The 7,777-nt window shown below is 44.6% G+C and overlaps 1 pseudogene; it reads left to right on the forward strand.

Annotated features, from left to right (window-relative positions):
- The first annotated feature begins 3,855 nt into the window (after positions 1-3,855).
- LOC122221477 lies at positions 3,856-4,286 on the forward strand (annotated as a pseudogene).
- The last annotated feature ends 3,491 nt before the right edge of the window (positions 4,287-7,777 follow it).

The raw sequence follows: 7,777 nt of genomic DNA on the forward strand, positions 1-7,777 counted from the left end.
ATCGCATATCCAGAACAATGAGAAAGTACACACACACACACACACACACACACACACACCAAGGCACTTAATTTTGTTTTATTTTATTTTTAATTTGATTTACTCATTTTGAGAGAGAGAGGAAATGTGTGCACGCACACGCACAAGCAGGGGAGGGGCAGAGGGCAAGGGAGAGACAGAATCCCAAGCAGGCTCCGTGCTGTCAGTACAGAGCCCAACACAGGGCTCATCCCATGACCGTGAGATCATGACCTGAGCCAAAATCAAGAGTCAGACACTTAACCAACGGAACCATCCAGGCGCCCCTATCTTAAAATTTTAGAACTTCAGAGAAAAATAAAGTAACCCTAAAAACCTTCATAGAGAAAAATCAGATGTCACACAATAGGTGGAGAATCATCGTAATGAGGAATTTCTCAAGAACAATTCTTAAAGCTAGAAGACAGTGAAAACGTGTAATCCACGACTAAAATACAACCGTTCTGAATGTTACACTGTACTTCAAAAAACTTATGTGACCAAACTGACACGCGCAATCCTAGTGAGAGATTTAGCACTCCTCTCTCCAAATATGATAAGACAGGGAAACACAGGGCAAGAATGAAAAATATTAAGGTCAGCACCGTTACAGGTTTCATCTAAAGTAGATGTTAAGTATCTGCGAACTTAGGGGGGGTGACTCTTGAATGGGGGCTGAGAACGGAAGATTGGGGGAAGACATCTTGCTAGATTGAAATTCTTGCTCGCTGACTTACCAGCTGTGTTACCACAGGTGTGCATTTGTTTCTTCGGCTTCAAAATAGGTAAAATAATAGTGCCTCCCCCATAAATTTGGTGTGAGAATAAAAGTAAATAATGCACATCCGTTTGCTTCGAGAAGTATCCAGCATAAGTGCCAATAGGTATGTGCGTAGGTGCATAAGTGGGAAACATTTACAAAATTACCATAAGAAAAATCTCGATATTTATGTGATAAATGTTGATAAGTATACCCACTTGAGTCTGGTTCAAAGTCAGGATCACTTTTCTCTTCAAAAGTGTATTAGAGGCCCAAGACAATGAAATAAATGAAAAAATAAAGGGAGTTACAAGAGCCAGCCAAAGAGAGACAAAACTGGCGTTATTCCCAGACACGTGATTGTCCAAAGTGAAGGTATAATCGTCTCTATAGTCAAACTAATAGCATAGGGAGTTCTGCTAGCATGCTAACTGTAGGAAAACACAGTAGCATGCCTATCCTTCAAAGATAATCCATTGGATGGAGTACTACGTGGCAATGAGAAAGAATGAAATCTGGCCCTTTGTAGCAACATGGATGGAACTGGAGAGTGTGAGGCTAAGTGAAATAAGCCATACATTGAAAGACAGATACCATATGGTTTCACTCTTATGTGGATCCTGAGAAACTTAACAGAAACCCATGGGGGAGGGGAAGGAAAAAAAAAAGAGGTTAGAGTGGGAGAGAGCCAAAGCATAAGAGACTCTTAAAAACTGAGAACAAACTGAGGGTTGATGGGGGGTGGGAGGGAGGGGAGGGTGGGTGATGGGTATTGAGGAGGGCACGTTTTGGGATGAGCACTGGGTGTTGTATGGAAGCCAATTTGACAATAAACTTCATGTACTGAAAAATAAAAAAAAGATAATCCATTGGAAAAACTGTTAGGTAGAACAAATATCTCATTCAAATGAGCAATTGAAATTATTAAGGGTAAACATCAAAAGAAGAAGCAAGACCTGTATTGAAGAATGCAAAAACAAGAGATCTATATGAATAAATTAGAAGGTACAACATGTCTATGAGTGGAAAAAATTAATATTTTTAGGATGGTGAATATTGCCACATAGATCTATAAAGTTAATAAAATTACAGTTAACATCCCAGTAGGTTTTTTTTTTTAATGTTTATTTATTTTTGAGACAAAGAGAGACAGAGCGTGAATGGAGGAGGGTCAGAGGGAGAGAGGGAGACACAGAACCTGAAGCAGGCCCCAGGCTCTGAGCTGTCAGCACAGAGCCCGACGCGGGGCTCGAACTCACAGACTGTGAGATCATGACCTGAGCAAAGTCAGACACTCAACCGACTGAGCCACCCAGGCACCCCCCCCCAGAAAGGTTTTTTTTTTTTTTTATGAATACAGACAAATTAATTCTAAAATTTATACAGAAGTATAAATTAAAGTAAAATAAGTAAAACAAAATCTGTATAGAAGTATAAAGGGCCAAGAATAGTGAAGACAATTCTAGAAAGAAAGAAAGAAAGAAAGAAAGAAAGAAAGAAAGAACAAGGTAGAACTATCAGATATCATCTTGTTATAAATTTATAATAATTAAAACACTGTAATGTTAGCATAAAAAGAAAAAAGAGGATCAATACATCATGCTAGAAATAGATTAGGCAACAAATCCCAAAACATACATGTGATCTTAGTATGTGTTGAAAATATTATTATTTGTTGGTAACAACCTCTAAACGCCAGGAGAATGATGAGTTACTGTATAAACATTATTATGTTTATCACCACATTAAAAAAAAATCTGTGGCTTATTCAAAAAAAGGAAAGAAAGAAAGAAAGAAATTGGGTGCCTGGGTGGCTCAGTCAGTTAAGTGTCCGACTTCAGCTCAGGTCATGATCACACGGTTCATGGGTTCGAGCCCCGCATCGGTTCTCAGAATATCCCTTGTGAAAGCTGAATAAATAAATTAATCAATGGAAGATGTTAAAAAAGCAAAGATTAAACAGGAATGAGCAAGGGCAATTCGGTATTCATCATGTTATCTACAGATTATTATTCATTACAGAACTCTTTCTTTTGCTATATATTGATAGGTCAAATGGAATGGAAATGTCAATTGAGAGAGAAAGAGGCCTCCTATATTATCGGCAGGAAGTAGGCCAGTTAATTTAAGTTATTTGGATCAATACTGTTCTCTCTTGCTTAAAGATTATTGTTTTGAAATCTAGTGAACTGAAGAAAAGGGAGCTTCAATTCATAATATGTAAAGTAATTCCTATACATATTGAAATATTTATGAATGAAATGATATGTCTTGGATTTGCTTCAAAATAATCCGTGTGTGAGGGAGAAAGTGAGTAGGGATAGAGGTGAAACTCGACTGTCATGAGTTAATAACTGTGGAAGCTGGGTGATGGCTGCATGCAGATTTATTTACTACTATGTATATGCTATATAATATTAAAAAATAAAGTAATTCTTTTTAAACATTTTTTTAATGTTTATTTATTTTTGAGACAGAGAGAGACAGAGCATGAACGGGGGAGGGTCAGAGAGGGAGACACAGAATCTGAAACAGGCTCCAGGCTCCGAGCTGTCAGCATAGAGCCCGACGTGGGGCTCGAACTCACGGACCGGGAGATGATGACCTGAGCTGAAGTCGGCCGCTTAACCGACTGAGCCACCCAGGAGCCCTTAAAGTAATTCTTTATATATGACTATTCCTCTACATAGATGTAAGAAGTCACTTGTGATAGAAGATGAGAATCCATGTTTGCCTCATGATTAGCAAATATCATGATTAATCCATTCATTAAAGGGACTGCTTTGTTCCTTCTCTCTCTCTCTCTCTTTTTTTTTTTTTTTTTAGTATTTATTTATTTTTGAGACAGAGAGCATGGGGGCGGGGGGTGGCAGAGAGGGAGGGAGACAGAAGACCGGAAGCAGGCTCCGCTCTGACAGCAGACCACACCATGTGGGGATCGAACTCACAAACTGCAAATCGTGACCTGAACCAATGCCCGTCACTTAACCAACTGAGCCACCCAGGTGCCACCCCCACCACGGTTCCTTCTCTTTAGAAAAGCTGGGCGACGCCCCCTTTCGTCCTCGGCACTGCCTATGGAGGTGGCAAACCTCTCTTTCTCGTATCACGGCCACCCTCGACCTCTGGTGAGCCCCAAGATCATTAAAAAGTGGACCAAGAAATTCATCTGGCACCAGGCAGACCCCTACGCCAAAATTAATTAACGGTGGAAACCCAGAGGCATTGACAATAGGGTGCGCAGAAGACTCAAGGGCCAGATCTTGACGCCCAATGTGGTTTGCGGGAGCAACAAGAAGCCAAAGCAGGTGCTGCCCAGTGGCTTCTGGAAGTTCCTAGTCCACGGTGTCAAGGAGCTGAGGTGCAACAAATCCTCCTGTGCAGAAATTGCTCACAAGGTCTCCTCCAAGAACCACAAAGCCATTGTGGAAAGAGCAGCCCAGCGTCCATCAGAGTCACCGATCTCAACGCTGGGCTGCGCGGCGAAGACGCGAATGGACGGCGTTAGGTGCACCATCGCGTTTGTGTGCACGAAACCAGAAAATTATGTTTATAAAAGCTCAGCAATAAAATAGGCATCTGCTTTCCCCTTTTCCCTATAAAAGGCTCATGCTATGAGCAGTCCTCCTAAAAACTTGAGCGAAATTGTAGCACCCAGGATTTAAGAAACGTAAATGACGTGACTGGAAGGCAGAGGACTGTGAAGAAAGAACGTGAAAAGTCACAGCTGAACTTCGGCTGAGTGCCAACGCCCCGGTGACCTTCAGGTTAGAAATCTGGCTTCCCACACCAGCCAGACTGCAGACAGCACCACCCCTCCTAGACTGGGTCTTGAAGAAATGGGTCTCTCAGGACTTCAGGCCAACAGCCTCAGAGCAGGGGAATCCCAAGAGCCCTTAGAGCCCCACTTTATTATATGCTACAGTTTCAAGGGGACCTCAGTTCCTGGGAAAATGCTATTAAAGCTCGTTATTGGTTTGTCTTGTTTTGCTCTGCTTTGTTTTGACTTATCATTTTAGTGGTTGTTTTTTTTTTTTTTTTCGCCAGTTGTGGTCATTTCTCAAGAGGTTGCAGTGAAGTTTCTTGTGGTTGTTTCAACATGGCATGTCTGCTTCCATTCTGAGTTTACTTAGTAAAGTGGCTAACGATGATGTTATCATTTGCTAAGAGAGATTTGCACAGTCTTCGAGGAGGCTGAAGGAGCACAGGGGCCAGAAGTACAGATAACCGCAGTCACTTCTTCCCTTTACCTTCCCTGCTACTCTTTTGTTTTACTGTTTATTTATTTTTGAGAGACAGAGAGAGATAGGACATGAGTGGGGAAGGGGCAGACAGAGAGGGAGACACGGAATCTGAAGCAGGCCCCAGGCTCTGAGCCGTCAGCACAGAGCCCAACGCGGGCTCGAACCCATGGATCATGAGATCGTGACCTGAGCCGAAGTCGGACGCTCAACTGAGCCACCCAGGCACCCCGCCTTCCCTGCTACTCTTGAGCGCATTAAGATAAAGCCCCACATTCTGGGCACTGGCTTCTATCTGAGTTGAAATCATTGCTTCAGACACGCATTCCGTATTCATGTGTCTTCATTTCGTTCCCAGAGGACAGAGGGACAATCTCTTTCAATGGGTGTCATTGAGAATTCCAGGTGATATTGACAGGCATTATTTTGTTTGATGTGAACATGAACATCTATCTTGACTTCCACTCAACAACTATTGGGCACTTATTCATGTCAAATTGTGTGGCGGGCATAGGGAATACAACAATAAGGCGGAATTTGCCCTTGAGGAGCTCAGAATTTAAAGCAGGAGATAAACGAGTAAGAATGCACTCGGCCTGGGGACGCCTGGGTGGCTCAGTCAGTTAAGCGTCCACTTGGGCTCAGGTCACGATCTCACGGTTTGTGAGTTCGAGCCCCGCGTTGGGCTCTATGCTGACAGCTCAGAGCCTAGAGCCTGCTTCAGATTCTGGGTCTCCCTCTGTGTCTCTGCCCCTCCCCTACTCTCTCTCTTTCTCTCTCTTCCCCTCTCAAAAATAAATAATAAAAACATTAAAAGAAAAAGGATTCACTCACCCTGTAACAGACTTGGGGATATATAGAGGTGTGCACAAGGGATTATGGGAGCACGGATAAGAGCGTCTCAACTGGAGAGGGGAGAAGCATTTCTGCTGATTCCTGAAGGATAAGCGAGTCTTGATCAGGAAGCTAGAGAAGACAGGTGATCAAGAACGGGGTAAACCGACGCCCAGGCGTAATACAGTGCTTGGCGTGGCCAGACAAATCCTACAGGCTGGATAGAAAGTAGGGTGAATTGGACAAGTGTTAAGAAGGGAGGTTAGACAAAGGGAAGCAGGTCGTATAGAAGTGGATGTTAGAAAGACACTTACTCCACAGGGTTCTGCAGGACTCAAAGCACACTTTCCCCCAATCTCTGTACCTCGGCAACCCTGACGTGCCCAGGCGGTTCCCATACGTCAAGTGTATCGGCCAGCCCGGTGGACGGGTCTGCCAGGAGCCCATGCACACGAGGACTGGGACAGAGAAACATCCAGGGGAATGTGTTCAAAGGGAAGAAGAAACCAGGCACGAAGGCTCTGTCAACTGTCCTGCTCAGAACGCTCTCGAAACCCAAACACAAACAGACATTCTCTGTGACTCTTCCATTTGGTCATAGTGCTTGGGGCGCGCTGGCATCCCTGAGGCCTGCCGTGTGTTGACGGTGCGGCCCTTGAGGGCACGTGCTGTCTCTCTTTGAGGGCACATCTCGTGATGCTAGTCTCATCTTCATGGAACCTTATCTGAGTTCAGAACCTGGGGGTGTGCATTTTGTTTCATATCCCAAGTATGTCACTGACATTCTGCCCTCCTCTGCCGAGAGGATCAGTAGTATCCCCCAGTCTTCCTTCTTTTTTTTTAAGTTTATTTGTTTATTTGGGGGGTGGGAGGAGAGAGAGAGAGAGAGTGGGCAGGGGAGAGGGCAGAGACGGCGGAAGAGAGAGAGAATCCCAAGCAGGCTCCACACTGTCAGCTCGGAGCCCGACGCAGGGGCTCGAACTCACCCACCTCGAGATCGGGACCCGAGCAGAAACTAAGAGCCGGACACGTAACCGCACCCAGGCACCCCCACCCCCCCGCCCGGGCTTCTTCAGAAGAGCCACGGTGCTTCCTCGGGTCGCTGATACACTCTGTGAACATCAGCACCAACTTCCCAAGATGGCCAGCCTCTTCCAAAACCCCGCACAGAACAACGAACGCTTTTGCCAGCAGATGAGGCTGCCTAGCTGCGCCCAAATGAAGGTAGAGCTCCCTCGATTCAAACCTGTCACACAATGGTGAGGGAGAGAGGAGAAGAAGCAGACAGACAGGTCCAGTAACTAAGAATAAGCTCTCCAGATGTGCCATTTATATATATATATATATATATATATATATATATATATATATATATATTTTTTTTTTTTTTTTTTTTTTTTTTTTTTTTCCCCTCAACTCAGGCTGTCATCAATGTTTCAACATTCAATGTTTGATTTCCTGCTCTCTTCTTGCCTGCCATGGAGATTGGACTGAAGTCCCCCCCTTCCCCAAAGGAATCCCACTTTTTTTTTTTCCCCACTGTGCTCTGATCGGTGAGCATCTCAAGCACGGTTTCCTCCGCAGATTGCAAGTTAATGTCACAGAGGGGAAGGCGCCATGTGCGTGCTGTCACACATCAATCATCCCCTCCTGTTTCGCGCCACCAGGCGTGCGTTGGTTATTTTTATTCCTTTGCTGCACCTCCTTCCTCAAGTTCCCCCGGGAAGAGAGAGAGAGAGAGAGAGAGCACTGCCCGACTTACGGAGAGTTTGAGAAGAAGAGGGGCATTTTACAAAGGGAATTGCACAATCTTGCCCCCCTATCGCAGCATTTCGTGCTCCCTCTGAGACCCCCGGGTAGCTCCCGTGTGCAAAGGCTGAGCTGCTCTCCAGCACCTGCGTCCGCGTCACTGGTCTCAAACCTT

Source organism: Panthera leo, chromosome B3 (assembly GCF_018350215.1).
Source record: "Panthera leo isolate Ple1 chromosome B3, P.leo_Ple1_pat1.1, whole genome shotgun sequence".
Classification (NCBI taxonomy): domain Eukaryota; kingdom Metazoa; phylum Chordata; class Mammalia; order Carnivora; family Felidae; genus Panthera; species Panthera leo.